We start from the raw sequence: 14,374 nt of genomic DNA, 5'->3' as shown, positions 1-14,374 counted from the left end.
AACATTAACTTAAACATACTCTGGTATGAAACCCAATTGAATATCATGGTTTATGGGATTGGGCCTGAAGAATTGATGAGTCTGGAACTTCAATTTGTTGAGTCATGTGTCATTACTTGATTATCACTAAATTGGCTCAATGAATGTTACAGAATTGGATCAGCAGCCTCATCAGGATTATGGATCATAAACCCAAAGCAAAAGGAAATCAAGGAAAGGCCTCAAAGCCCAAGAAACACAACAGAAGCTCAATTTAGAAAGTGTATAAATAGGATAGAATTGAAGTTAGATGGACTTTTTGGCTTTGGAATTTTTACTTTTGGGACTTTTGGGGATCATTTTCTAGTTTTACTTTGTGTAATTGAATTCAGAGCTATGACTCACTAAACCCCTTTCATTGGGTTAGGGAGCTCTATTGTAATTCAATGAATCAATAATAGTTTTTATCTTCTTCTTCAATCTTTTCTCTTGAATTTTGTTAGAAAGCTTCTCGATCTAATTCCATTGGTTAGTTGTCTTGGGAAAGAAACTATCCATAATTGGAATCCTTCGGAACCTTGGGAAAGGAATGGAGGATTCATGCTAGAGAAGCTTTCTCACAGTGAATTGGATTGGGGTTTGGATGGATATTGTGACATGTAATCCTACCAAATTGTGGTCCATGAAACTGTGTGGTATAATCAGTGATCGAGCATCATCTCTTCTTATGAACATTTAAACCAAGGGATTGGGAATTTGTTTGTTTTTAGAGAGAATTGGTGAGCCAAGGAATTGGGATCCAATCATATAAGATTGCCAAGCAAGATTCAATGAATGCATTGGTTGAGGAAGAGATGAAAATGTTTTGATTCGGAGATTTCAATATCTCCTGACCCCAATGAACCCCTCTCTCTGATCTATCCCTTTCTATTTACATTCTGCAAATTTCAATTCATGCAATCACCCCCATCCCTTTTTAATTTCAGCACTTTAACTTCTAGCTCTTTAATTCATGCAATTTAAGATTCCGCAATTCTCATCTAAATCTTGATCCGCTCAACTAGAACACACTTCTAATCCGAATTGCTCATTCAACCAATCCTTGTGGGATTCGACCTCACTCTATTGTGAGTTTTTACTTGACGATAACCGGTGCACTTGCCGGAAGGAATTTTTGCCGATCATGCAATTTCCTAAAATCGTAGCTATAAGTTTATGGCTAGATCAAGTTTATGGCGCTGTTGCCGGGGATTGGTTTTCGATTGACAATTCTCAAATTGGAAGTTAACTAGATTGAGCATTTTTCTTGTTTTGTTAATTTAGTTCAAGTTATTTGTTGAATTTTTAATTTCTGCACTCTGTTACTTGCTTTTTCTTTCTTATGCCTTTCAATTCAAGCAACTAACTCACTGACCCACTAACTATTTGAATTAATTCCTCAACTACTCTAACCATACTCTTCCATTAACCAAGAGTATTCACTTGTTTGTTGCTTGTGGTGTGTTCTTGTATGACAGGTAGGAGAGGAGAGACAACAACTCCTCCATATACCGAACCAGAGAGGACCCTTCATAAACTTAGAAGGGAAGCAAGAGGGAAGAGAGTACTGAGAGAAGAAGAATCTGAAGGAGAATCTGAGGACAACTTTGAGGAAGCTCTAGATCTCAACATGGATAAAGAAGTTCACAACCATGAGAGGGCTGATGGAAATAATGCCATTCCCGAGAGGAGGGTTCTTGGTTCATACATAAACCTAACCTCTGGGAATTGTGGTAGCAGCATTCAGAAACCACCCATTCAGGCCAACAATTTTGAACTCAAACCACAGCTAATATCATTGGTGGAGGATCATTGTTCATTTGGTGGGAGTGCTAATGAAGACCCAAACCAACATCTCACAAAATTCCTGAGAATTTGCGACACTGTGAAGTCCAATGGAGTCCAGGAAGATGCCTATAAACTGCTCTTATTCCCATTTTCACTTAGGGACAAGGCAGCTAAGTGGCTGGAATCATTCCCAAGGGAGAGCCTAACAATCTGGGATGAAGTGGAAAGCAAGTTTCTGGCACGTTTCTACCTCCACAAAAGGTCAATAGGCTTCGATCTGAGGTTCAGACTTTTAGACAACAAGATGGTGAGACGCTCTACGAGGCATGGGAGAGGTTCAAAGAATTGACAAGGAAATGCCCGCCAGACATGTTCCATGACTGGGTGCAATTGCATATTTTCTATGATGGACTTTCTTATGAATCAAGGAAGGCTGTAGACCATTCATCAGGAGGTTCATTGAACAGGAAAAAGACTGTGGAAGAAGCCATTGAAGTGATTGAGACAGTGGCTGAGAATGAGTACTACTATGCTTCAGAGAGACACAACAGTAAGGGAGTCATGGAGCTGAACCATGTTGATACAATCCTAGCCCAAAACAAGGTGTTTGCCAAGCAACTAGCAGAGCTCACCAGGAAATTAGACACAAAGCAAGTGGCTGCAATACAAACACAAGATCAAGAGGAAATAAGCACTGAAGGAGGTGATTGGGAAGAGGCCAACTATGTGGGAAACCAACAAAGGCAATCATATGATCCACATTCCAACACTTACAACCCAGGATGGAAAAACCACCCAAACTTTGGGTGGGGAAACCAGCAAACCCAACCACAAAACCACAAACCTTACAACCACAACCAACACAACCATTCCACATACCAAAACTCCAACCAAAGATCATACCAAGCCACACAAAACACTTACTCCCAACCACCATATCATGGCCAAAATAATCAACCTGCCCAACCTAATCCGAGCCAACAATTTCAAGATCAATTAAACAGGATAGAAGGAATGCTTGCAACCATGAGTCAAGACATAACAGAATTGAAAGCTTTTAAGGAAGAAGTAAATTCTAACTTGCAAAACTAAGGAGCTGCCATCCAGAAGCTAGAAAATCAAATTGTGTATTTGTCTAAGCAAACCCCTGGGCCAAGCGTTTCTCATGCTGCCAAGGCAATTGCAAGGGAAGAATGTAAGGCCATAACCCTCAGAAGTGGAAAGAAGCTAAAGGAGATCTCAAAGGAAACCACAGAGGATGAAGCAAAGGAAAATGTGAGAGACAAGGAACAGGGATAATCTTTTACACCGTCTGCAACAAAAGAAAAAGAGAAAGAGGTCCTGAAGCCTTATACATCTAAAGCACCATATCCTCAACGTTTGATGAAAAGTGAAAAGGATGGCCAATTCTCCAGATTCTTGGAGATTTTCAAGAAGCTTCAAATCAACATTCCGTTTGCTGAGGCAATAGAGCAAATGACACTCTATGCAAAATTCTTAAAGGAATTAATGACCAAGAAGAGAAGCTGGAGAAATGAGGAAACTGTGTTGTTAACTGAAGAATGCAGTGCCATCATCCAGCACAAATTGCCTCAGAAATTGAAGGATCCAGGCAGTTTCCAAATCCCCTGCATCATAGGAGAAGTCATGGTGGAGAAAGCCTTGTGTGACTTAGGGGCCAGTATCAATTTGATGTCTCTAACAATGATGAGAAGAATGAAGATTGAGGAAGCCAAACCAACAAGAATGGCCCTCCAATTGGCAGATCAAACTTTTAAATTCCCTCATGGGATAGTTGAGGATTTGTTGGTGAAAGTGGGAGATTTTATATTTCCTGCCGATTTTGTGGTGTTAGATATGGAGGAAGAAGCCAAAGCTTCAATAATTCTGGGAAGACCCTTCCTGGCTACTGCTGGAGCCATCATAGATGTCCAAAAGGGTGAACTCACTCTTAGACTACATGATGAGAAATTGGTGTTTAACGTATTCAAGGCAATGAGCTATCCATCAGAATCACTAAAGGAATGCATGAGGGTGGATGTAGTGGACATTGCAATACAAGAAACCTTTGAGGAAACAACAAAGGAAGTGGCAGAGGAGGAGTTCACCAAGGATATTGAAGTTAGTGACATCAAGGCTGTTGAAACAACCATACCAAGCATGCCAGAGAGAGTGAAAGAAGAGAAGGAAGCACCAAAACCTAAGCTCAAAGCATTGCCCCCTAATCTCAAGTATGCATACTTGGGTAGTGATGAGAGCCATCCTGTTATCATTAGCTCTGCCCTCAGCCAAGAACAGGAAGAAGAATTGATCAAGGTGCTACAAACTCATCAAGATGCCATTGGATGGACCCTAGCTGATTTGAAGGGGATAAGTTCATCCATATGCATGCATAAAATCTTGTTAGAAGAGGATGCTAGACCCTCCATTCAAGCTCAGAGAAGATTGAATCCCGTCATGAAAGAAGTGGTACAAAAGGAGGTCATGAAGTTATGGCAGGCAGGGGTAATCTACCCCATTTCTGATAGCCCATGGGTTAGTCCCATCCATGTAGTTCCCAAGAAAGGTGGCATAACTGTGGTGCCAAATGAGAGGAACGAACTCATACCCACAAGAACTGTCACTGGGTGGAGGATGTGCATAGACTACAGGAAGCTCAATGAAGCCACCAGAAAAGATCATTTCCCACTCCCATTCATGGATCAGATGCTTGAAAGGCTTGCAGGACATGCTTACTATTGCTTTCTGGATGGATACTCAGGCTATAATCAGATAGTAGTTGATCCAAGAGATCAAGAGAAAACATCATTTGTTTGTCCATATGGAGTTTTTGCGTATAGACGCATGCCCTTTGGATTGTGCAATGCACCTGCCACTTTCCAAAGGTGCATGCTGTCCATCTTTTCGGACATGATCGAAAAGTTTATTGAAGTTTTCATGGATGATTTTTCTGTGTTTGGAAATTCTTTTCCTAGCTGCCTACACCACCTTGCCTTGGTGCTTAAGAGATGCCAAGAGACCAACCTAGTATTAAACTGGGAAAAGTGCCATTTCATGGTCACAGAAGGAATAGTCCTTGGCCATAAAGTGTCTAATAGAGGCATTGAGGTGGACAGAGCTAAGGTGGAACTCATTGAAAAACTACCTCCACCAAGTAATGTCAAGGCAGTTAGGAGTTTTTTGGGACACGCTGGCTTTTACAGAAGGTTTATTAGAGACTTTTCTAAAATAGCCAAACCTTTGAGTAACTTGCTTGTCTCTGATACACCCTTTGTATTTGATAAAAATTGCATGCTAGCCTATGAACTTTTGAAGCAAAAACTTTCCTCTGCACCTATCATTGCCCCGCCTGATTGGAACTTACCTTTTGAACTGATGTGTGATGCATCAGACCTTGCTATTGGGGCAGTGTTAGGACAAAGGAAAGACAATTTGGTACATGTGATTTATTATGCCAGTAAAGTCTTGAATGATAACCAAAGGAATTACACAACCACTGAAAAAGAACTCTTGGCAATAGTCTTTGCATTTGACAAATTTAGATCCTATCTCATTGGATCTAAAGTCATTGTCTTCACTGATCATTCAGCTTTAAAATACTTACTTGCTAAACAAGAATCCAAACCAAGACTTATTAGATGGGTTCTTTTGTTGCAGGAATTTGACATTGAAATCAAAGACAAGAAGGGTGTAGAGAACAAGGTGGCAGACCATTTATCAAGAATACCATGTAAAGAAGGAAGCACACAAAGCACACATATAAATGAGTGCTTCCCTGATGAATAACTCATGGTAATTCACAAAGCACCCTGGTTTGCAGACATAGCAAACTTCAAAGCCACTGGGAGTTTGTCGTTGGAATTTAACAAGCATCAAAAGAAGAAATTAGTAAATGATGCCAAATACTTCATCTGGGACGAACCATACTTGTTCAAAAAATGTTCGGATGGCATACTCAGAAGATGCATATCAGAGGAAGAAGGAAGGGAAGTCTTATGGGACTGCCATGGCTCCACTTATGGAGGACATTTTGCAGGAGAAAGAACAGCAGCCAAGGTGTTGCAGTGTGGTTTTTATTGGCCCACTATCTTCAAAGATGCAAAGGAACTAGTGAAGCACTGCCATGAATGCAAGAAAGCGGGGAACCTGCCAAGAAGAAATGAAATGCCACAACAATTCATTCTGGAACTTGAATTGTTTGATGTATGGGGAATAGATTTCATGGGACCCTTTCCCACCTCATACTCAAATAATTACATTCTTGTGGCAGTAGACTATGTCTCCAAATGGGTTGAAGCAATAGCAACTCCAACCAATGATAATAAGGTAGTCATGAACTTCCTCAGAAAACACATTTTTTGCCGTTTTGGGGTTCCAAGAGCAATCATCAGTGATGGAGGAAGCCACTTCTGCAACAAACCATTAGAGGCATTGCTTCTAAAATATGGAGTCAAACACAAGGTAGCCACACCATACCATCCACAGACAAGTGGGCAAGCCGAAATATCTAATAGGGAACTCAAAAGAATCCTGGAAAAGACTGTGGGAACTTCAAGAAAGGACTGGTCGATTAAGCTAGATGATGCTCTTTGGGCATATAGGACAGCTTTCAAAACACCAATTGGAATGACTCCTTACCAACTAGTATATGGAAAAGCTTGCCATTTGCCACTGGAGTTGGAGCACAAGGCATTCTGGGCCTTGAAACTCTTGAACTTGGACAGCAAAGCTGCTGGAGAAAGAAGGATGTTGCAAATTCAAGAGTTGGAAGAATTCAGAGCTGAAGCTTATGAGAATGCCAAAATTTACAAAGAAAGAGCAAAGAAGAAGCATGACAGCAACATAGCCCCAAGGAAATTTGAAGAAGGACAAAAAGTATTGCTCTACAATTCTAGGCTGAAGCTATTTCCAGGGAAGCTAAAATCAAGGTGGTCTGGACCATTCTTTGTCACCAAGGTCTCCCAATATGGACAAGTAGAAATCATGGAAGAAAAGTCACAACGAACCTTCACTGTGAATGGTCAAAGACTCAAACATTACTTGGGAGATGTGGAGGAGAAGGACAAGGTTAAATATCACCTCAACTGAGGAAGACAACCGTCAAGCTAGTGACGTTAAAGAAGCACTTGTTGGGAGGCAACCCAACCCGAGGAAATACCCCTTTGCTGTTTCTTTTATTTGTTTCAATAAAAAGGTGAAGTAGTTTCTGTGCATTGCAAAGAATTAAGTTTGGTGTTTCACACCAAACAATGAATTCGTGGATCAATAATTCAAAGGGGAATGTGTGACTCTAAGTTTGGTGTTCCACCATAAAGATCAACTGAACACAACAACCTTTGAATTATATGAAAGGAACAACCATTCTAAGCAATCACAGAAATGCTTAAAATCCTTAGCAGCAACTTCATTCCAAGGAGAACTCAAGGATTCAAAGAACAGAGAAGTAAGTAGGAGACTAAGTTTGGTGTTCACACACCAACGTAAGACTCAGACGCTTACCCATACATAGTTGAGCTAACCACTCAAGTGCTTGAGAAGCAAGCAACTTCATCACTCTTTGCAGGAAAGGAAACAAGGATCTTAGAAAAAAACATGAAGCAACAACTAGGAGAAGAAGGAGAAATCAAATTGTTTCCTGGCAACAAAGAGAAAACAAGAAATTTCACAAGGTGGTGTTGTTCCTTGACAATTCTTTAAAAAGGCAAACAAAAGCATGCTTGTTCTGGTTTAAACTGTAATTGTTGAATCTTTCTGGAATGTGAAGTTTTTAATATGTTTGTTTGTTTACTGCTTTGAATAAAGTGAATTGCCTAGATGTTTGGATATAACTTCACCTTCTTAAACAAATGCTTGCCATGCTTGTTCTGTTTCCAAAAATAAAATAAAAGTTTGAACAAAAGTAACTTGGCTCAATTAGTGACAAATCAAGTAGAATTAAGTGGTGGTATGCATGCTTGATTGTTTAGTCAGATCGCTAGAAATGGAGTGTAGAATTATCATTTTTGTGTAGAAATTTGAATACTGTCTATGGATCTTGGTGAATAAATGTCTTTGGCCATGAAAAAGAAAGAAAAAGAAAAAGAAAAAGCCAATGAGAAAGGTAACCAAAAAGCAAAAGAATTAAGAAAATAAAGCTAGGCACCAATGGTTTGAACTTCTGAGACATATGCCTGTGGTGTTTATGTACTAGGATCTGCTTGGATGAATAGGTTCTGTGGAGTGTTTCAACACTTGGTAACTTGGGTTAACTAACCCGGGATTATCAACCAAAAGTCCATTATCAAGAGCAACCTAAATACAAAACATTTAGTCACACAAAGAGGTGCTGGGCACCAATGTCTCAAGAAGAAATGTGAACTAAAATGCCTGTAGTGGATATGTGTAGTGCACTAATAAGAAAAAGAAAATGCCAAAGGCTTGTGCAACACATGACACTGAGCAAACAAGGAGCAAAGGAGCTCTAAGAAAAAGAAAGAAAAACAAAGAAGGGAAAAGTGCCAAAGACATAAGAGTAACAAGAGGCCATAGCAATGTTTGATGAATGCAATGAAAAAGTGATAATTTTACCTGATAAGAATGAAAAAGTGATACTGCAACTTTCTGCATAAAACCCTTCTGATGAACTTCAAATGCTTGCTAATATAGCCAATGTAATTGCTTTCTGTTTCATACTTTCTTCTCAATTAACTCAGGACTTGCTTAGGGACAAGCAAGTATTAAGTTTGGTGTTGTGATGCCAAGGCATCTTAGGCTAGTTTCACTAGCAATTTTCTGTTAGTTTTAGTTGTTTTATGCATTTTCTTGAGCTTAAAGTAACCAAGAATGGTTAAATGAACAACAAAGCAATGAACCATCCAAACAGTATGATTTTGATGCAAATTCCATGAGTTTTTAGTGATATTACTTGAATGCTATGAATGGAAGAATTCTCATGAAATTTTGCAAGACTTTGATGCAGTTGTTTGGATGATTTCAGGGAAGAAGAGGCTAGGCAAGGAAGCAACAAAATCAATAAAGGAAGCTTGAAGATCACATGTGGAGTTTAAGTTCCAGTTTAAGCTTAAACTGGAACTTAAACTGCCAAGCCATATAATGCTGAAAGTGGCGTTTAACCTCCAGTTTAACCTTAAACTGGAAGTTAAACGCCAGAATAAGAAATGCACCAAAGCTGAAAGTGGCGTTTAACCTCCAGTTTAAGGTTAAACTGGAAGTTAAACGCCAGAATCATGAAAGCTGAGAAATACTGAAACTGGCGTTTAACCTCCAGTTTAACCTTAAACTGGAAGTTAAACGCCAGAATAAGAAAGGCACCAAAGGAGCATTTCCACGTTTAAGCTCCAGTTTAACCTTAAACTGGAGCTTAAACGTGTTCGACCCAAATTATGCACCAGGAAGCTATTTCCACGTTTAAGCTCCAGTTTAAGCTTAAACTGGAGCTTAAACGTGTTCGGCGTTTTTGCTCCTCCAGGGTTGCCTTCTCATTTCCACGTTTAAGCTCCAGTTTAACCTTAAACTGGAGCTTAAACGTGTTCGACCAGAATTTGCCTCCAGGGTTGCTTTCTTCATTCCCACGTTTAAGCTCCAGTTTAAGGTTAAACTGGAGCTTAAACGTGTTCGACCCAATTTCTCCTCCAGGGTTGCAATCTTCATTTCCACGTTTAAGCTTCAGTTTAACCTTAAACTGAAGCTTAAACGTGTTCGATTATTTACCCTCCAGGATTGCTTTCTTCCATTTCCACGTTTAAGCTTCAGTTTAATCTTAAACTGAAGCTTAAACTACAACTTAAACGCCACCTTTTGAAAGGGTTTCTGGGCCAAATATATTGAAGTTTAAGTTAGCATTTGAGCACAAACATTAACTTAAACATACTCTGGTATGAAACCCAATTGAATATCATGGTTTATGGGATTGGGCCTGAAGAATTGATGAGTCTGGAACTTCAATTTGTTGAGTCATGTGTCATTACTTGATTATCACTAAATTGGCTCAATGAATGTTACAGAATTGGATCAGCAGCCTCATCAGGATTATGGATCATAAACCCAAAGCAAAAGGAAATCAAGGAAAGGCCTCAAAGCCCAAGAAACACAACAGAAGCTCAATTTAGAAAGTGTATAAATAGGATAGAATTGAAGTTAGATGGACTTTTTGGCTTTGGAATTTTTACTTTTGGGACTTTTGGGGATCATTTTCTAGTTTTACTTTGTGTAATTGAATTCAGAGCTATGACTCACTAAACCCCTTTCATTGGGTTAGGGAGCTCTATTGTAATTCAATGAATCAATAATAGTTTTTATCTTCTTCTTCAATCTTTTCTCTTGAATTTTGTTAGAAAGCTTCTCGATCTAATTCCATTGGTTAGTTGTCTTGGGAAAGAAACTATCCATAATTGGAATCCTTCGGAACCTTGGGAAAGGAATGGAGGATTCATGCTAGAGAAGCTTTCTCACAGTGAATTGGATTGGGGTTTGGATGGATATTGTGACATGTAATCCTACCAAATTGTGGTCCATGAAACTGTGTGGTATAATCAGTGATCGAGCATCATCTCTTCTTATGAACATTTAAACCAAGGGATTGGGAATTTGTTTGTTTTTAGAGAGAATTGGTGAGCCAAGGAATTGGGATCCAATCATATAAGATTTCCAAGCAAGATTCAATGAATGCATTGGTTGAGGAAGAGATGAAAATGTTTTGATTCGGAGATTTCAATATCTCCTGACCCCAATGAACCCCTCTCTCTGATCTATCCCTTTCTATTTACATTCTGCAAATTTCAATTCATGCAATCACCCCCATCCCTTTTTAATTTCAGCACTTTAACTTCTAGCTCTTTAATTCATGCAATTTAAGATTCCGCAATTCTCATCTAAATCTTGATCCGCTCAACTAGAACACACTTCTAATCCGAATTGCTCATTCAACCAATCCTTGTGGGATTCGACCTCACTCAATTGTGAGTTTTTACTTGACGATAACCGGTGCACTTGCCGGAAGGAATTTTTGCCGATCGTGCAATTTCCTAAAATCGTAGCTATAAGTTTATGGCTAGATCAAGGTGTCAAGGAAAAGTCATCCCTGCACCAAGTGGCGAGCAAAAATGCTCTTTATGCTAATTCTGGCGTTAAACGCCGGGCTGGTGCCCATTTCTGGCGTTTAACGCCAGCTTCTTACCCTTTCCTGGCGTTTAACGCCAGTCTGGTGCCCCTTTTTGGCGTTAAACGCCCAGAATGGTGCCAGACTGGGCGTTAAACGCCCATTTGCTGGCCTTACAGGCGTTTAAACGCCAGCAGGATTTTCCTCCAGGGTGTGCTATTTTTCTTTCTATTTTTCATGCTGTTTTTGCTTTTTCAATTGATTTTGTGACTTCCCATGATCATCAACCTACAAAAAAAACATAAAATAACAAAGAAAATTAGATAAATATAACATTGGGTTGCCTCCCAACAAGCGCTTCTTCAATGTCATTAGCTTGACAGTGGGCTCTCATGGAGCCTCACTGGTACTCAGAGCAATGTTGGAACCTCCCAACACCAAACTTAGAGTTTGAATGTGGGGATTCAACACCAAACTTAGAAGTTGGTTGTGGGCTCCCAACACCAAACTTAGAGTTTGACTGTGGGGGTTCTGTTTGACTCTGTTTTGAGAGAAGCTCTTCATGCTTCCTCTCCATGGTTACAGAGGGATATCACCGAGCCTTAAACACAAGGGATTCTTCATTCACTTGAATGATCAATTCTCCTCTGTCAACATCAATCACAGCCTTTGTTGTCGCTAGGAAGGATCTGCCAAGGATGATGGATTCATCCATGCACTTCCCAGTCTCTAGGACTATGAAATCAACAGGGATGTAATGGTCTTCAACTTTTACCAAAACATCCTCTACAAGTCCATAAGCTTGTTTTCTTGAATTGTCTGCCATCTCTAGTGAGATTCTTGCAGCTTGCACCTCAAAGATCCCTAGCTTCTCCATTACAGAGAGAGGCATGAGGTTTATGCTTGACCCTAGGTCACACAGAGCCTTCTTGAAGGTCATGGTGCCTACCGTACAAGGTATTGAGAACTTCCCAGGGTCTTGTCTCTTTTGAGGTAATCTCTGCCTAGACAAGTCAGCCAGTTCTTTGGTGAGCAAAGGGGGTTCATCCTCCCAAGTCTTATTACCAAATAACTTGTCATTTAGCTTCATGATTGCTCCAAGGTACTTAGCAACTTGCTCTTCAGTGACATCTACATCTTCTTCAAAGGAAGAATACTCATCAAAGCTCATGAATGGTAGAAGTAAATCCAATGGAATCTCTATGGTCTCAGTGTGAGCTTCAGATTCCCATGGTTCCTCATTAGGGAACTCATTGGAGGCCAGTGGACGTCCATTGAGGTCTTCCTCAGTGGCGCTCACTACCTCTTCCTCCTCTCCAAATTCGGCCATGTTGATGGCCTTGCACTCTCCTTTTGGATTCTCTTCTGTATTGCTTGGAAGAGTACTAGGAGGGAGTTCAATAACTTTCTTACTCAGCTGACCCACTTGTGCCTCCAAGTTTCTAATGGAGGACCTTGTTTCTGTCATGAAACTTTGAGTGGTTTTGATTAGATCAGAGACCATGGTTGCTAAGCCAGAGTGGCTCTGCTTAGAATTCTCTGTCTGTTGCTGAGAAGATGATGGAAAAGGCTTGCCATTGCTAAACCTGTTTCTTCCACCATTATTGTTGTTAAAACCTTGTTGAGGTCTCTGTTGATCCTTCCATGAGAGATTTGGATGATTTCTCCATGAAGGATTATAGGTGTTTCCATAGGGTTCTCCCATGTAATTCACCTCTTCCATTGAAGGGTTCTCAGGATCATAAGCTTCTTCTTCAGATGAAGCATCCTTAGTACTGCCTGGTGCAGCTTGCATTCCAGACAGACTTTGAGAAATCATATTGACTTGCTGAGTCAATATTTTGTTCTGAGCCAATATGGCATTCAGAGTATCAATCTCAAGAACTCCTTTCTTCTGATTCGTCCCATTGTTCACAGGATTCCTTTCAGAAGTGTACATGAATTGGTTATTTGCAACCATTTTAATGAGTTCTTGAGCTTCTACAGGCGTCTTCTTCAGATGAAGAGATCCTCTAGTAGAGCTATCCAATGACATCTTGGACAGTTTAGACAGACCATCATAGAATATACCTATGATGCTCCATTCAGAAAGCATGTCAATCTTTCCCAAACTTCATAGAGGGATTCACCTTCCTTTTCTCTGAAGGTTTGGACTTCCACTCTAAGCTTACTCAATTTTTGAGGTGGAAAGAACTTTGCCAAGAAGGCATTGACTAGCTTTTTCCAAGAGTTCAGGCTTTCTTTAGGTTGTGAATCCAACCATATCCTAGCTCTGTCTCTTACAGCAAAAGGGAATAGCATAAGTCTGTAGACCTCAGGGTCAACCCCATTAGTCTTGACAGTGTCACAGATTTGCAAGAACTCAGATAAAAACTGATGAGAATCTTCCAATAGAAGTCCATGGAACTTGCAATTCTATTGCATTAGAGAAACTAATTGAGGCTTAAGCTCAAAGTTGTTTGCTCCAATGGTAGGGATAGAGATGCTTCTCCCATAGAAGTCGGGAGTAGGTGCAGTAAAGTCACCCAGCACCTTCCTTGCATTGTTGGCATTGTTGTTGTTTTCGGCTGCCATGTCTTCTTCTTTGAAGATTTCTGTTAGGTCCTCTACAGAGAGTAGTGCTTTAGCTTCTCTTAGCTTTCGCTTCAAGGTCCTTTCAGGTTCAGGGTCAGTCTCAACAAGAATGCTTTTGTCTTTGCTCCTACTCATATGAAAGAGAAGAGAACAAGAAAATATGGAATCCTCTATGTCACAGTATAGAGATTCCTTGAGGTGTCAGAGGAAAAGAAAAATAGAAGGAAGAGGTAGAAGAATTCGAACTTAGAAAGATAGAGTTCGAATTGCACATGTTAGTCCATAAATAGAAGGATGTGAGAAGAGGGGAAGAAATTTTCGAAAATTAAAGTGAATTAATTAAAAGAAATTTTGAAAAATGGTAATTGATTTTCGAAAACCAAGAGTGGGAAAGAAATTAAGTAATTTTTGAAAAAGATTTTGAAATTGGAAATCAGAAAGATATGATTTAAAAACTATTTTGAAAAAGATGTGATTAAGAAGATATGATTGAAAAGTTATGGTTTTAAGAAGATATGATTGAGAAGATATGATTGAAAAACAATTTAAAAAGATTTGATTTTTAAAAATCAATGACTTGGCTAACAAGAAAAGATATGATTCAAACATTAAACCTTTCTCAACAGAAAAGGCAACATACTTGAAATGTTGAATCAAATCATTAGTTGTTAGCAAGTATTTTTGAAAACGGAAAGAAATTGATTTTGAAAATATATGATTGAAAAGATATGATTTGAAAAAGATTTGATTTTGAAAAATTATGAAAACTTGAAAAAAATTTGAATTGAAAACAAAATCTTCCCTCTTGTGCCATCCTGGCGTTAAACGCCCAGAATGGTATACATTCTGGCGTTTAACACCCAAAATGCTACCCTTTTGGGCGTTAAACGCCCAGCC

The 14,374-nt window shown here is 39.5% G+C and overlaps 1 non-coding gene across 1 annotated transcript; it reads right to left on the bottom strand.

Annotated features, from left to right (window-relative positions):
* Positions 1-2,073: 2,073 nt before the first annotated feature.
* On the bottom strand, positions 2,074-2,177 carry LOC112713409 (small nucleolar RNA R71). The gene has a single exon (XR_003158382.1). It is a non-coding gene; the product is annotated as a small nucleolar RNA R71 (small nucleolar RNA).
* Positions 2,178-14,374: the final 12,197 nt, after the last annotated feature.

The sequence above is a fragment of the Arachis hypogaea genome, chromosome 9 (genome assembly GCF_003086295.3).
Source record: "Arachis hypogaea cultivar Tifrunner chromosome 9, arahy.Tifrunner.gnm2.J5K5, whole genome shotgun sequence".
In the NCBI taxonomy this organism is placed as follows: Eukaryota; Viridiplantae; Streptophyta; class Magnoliopsida; order Fabales; family Fabaceae; genus Arachis; species Arachis hypogaea.
Note: the sequence above shows the minus strand (reverse complement) of the source record. Positions and strands in the feature narration are given on the sequence as shown.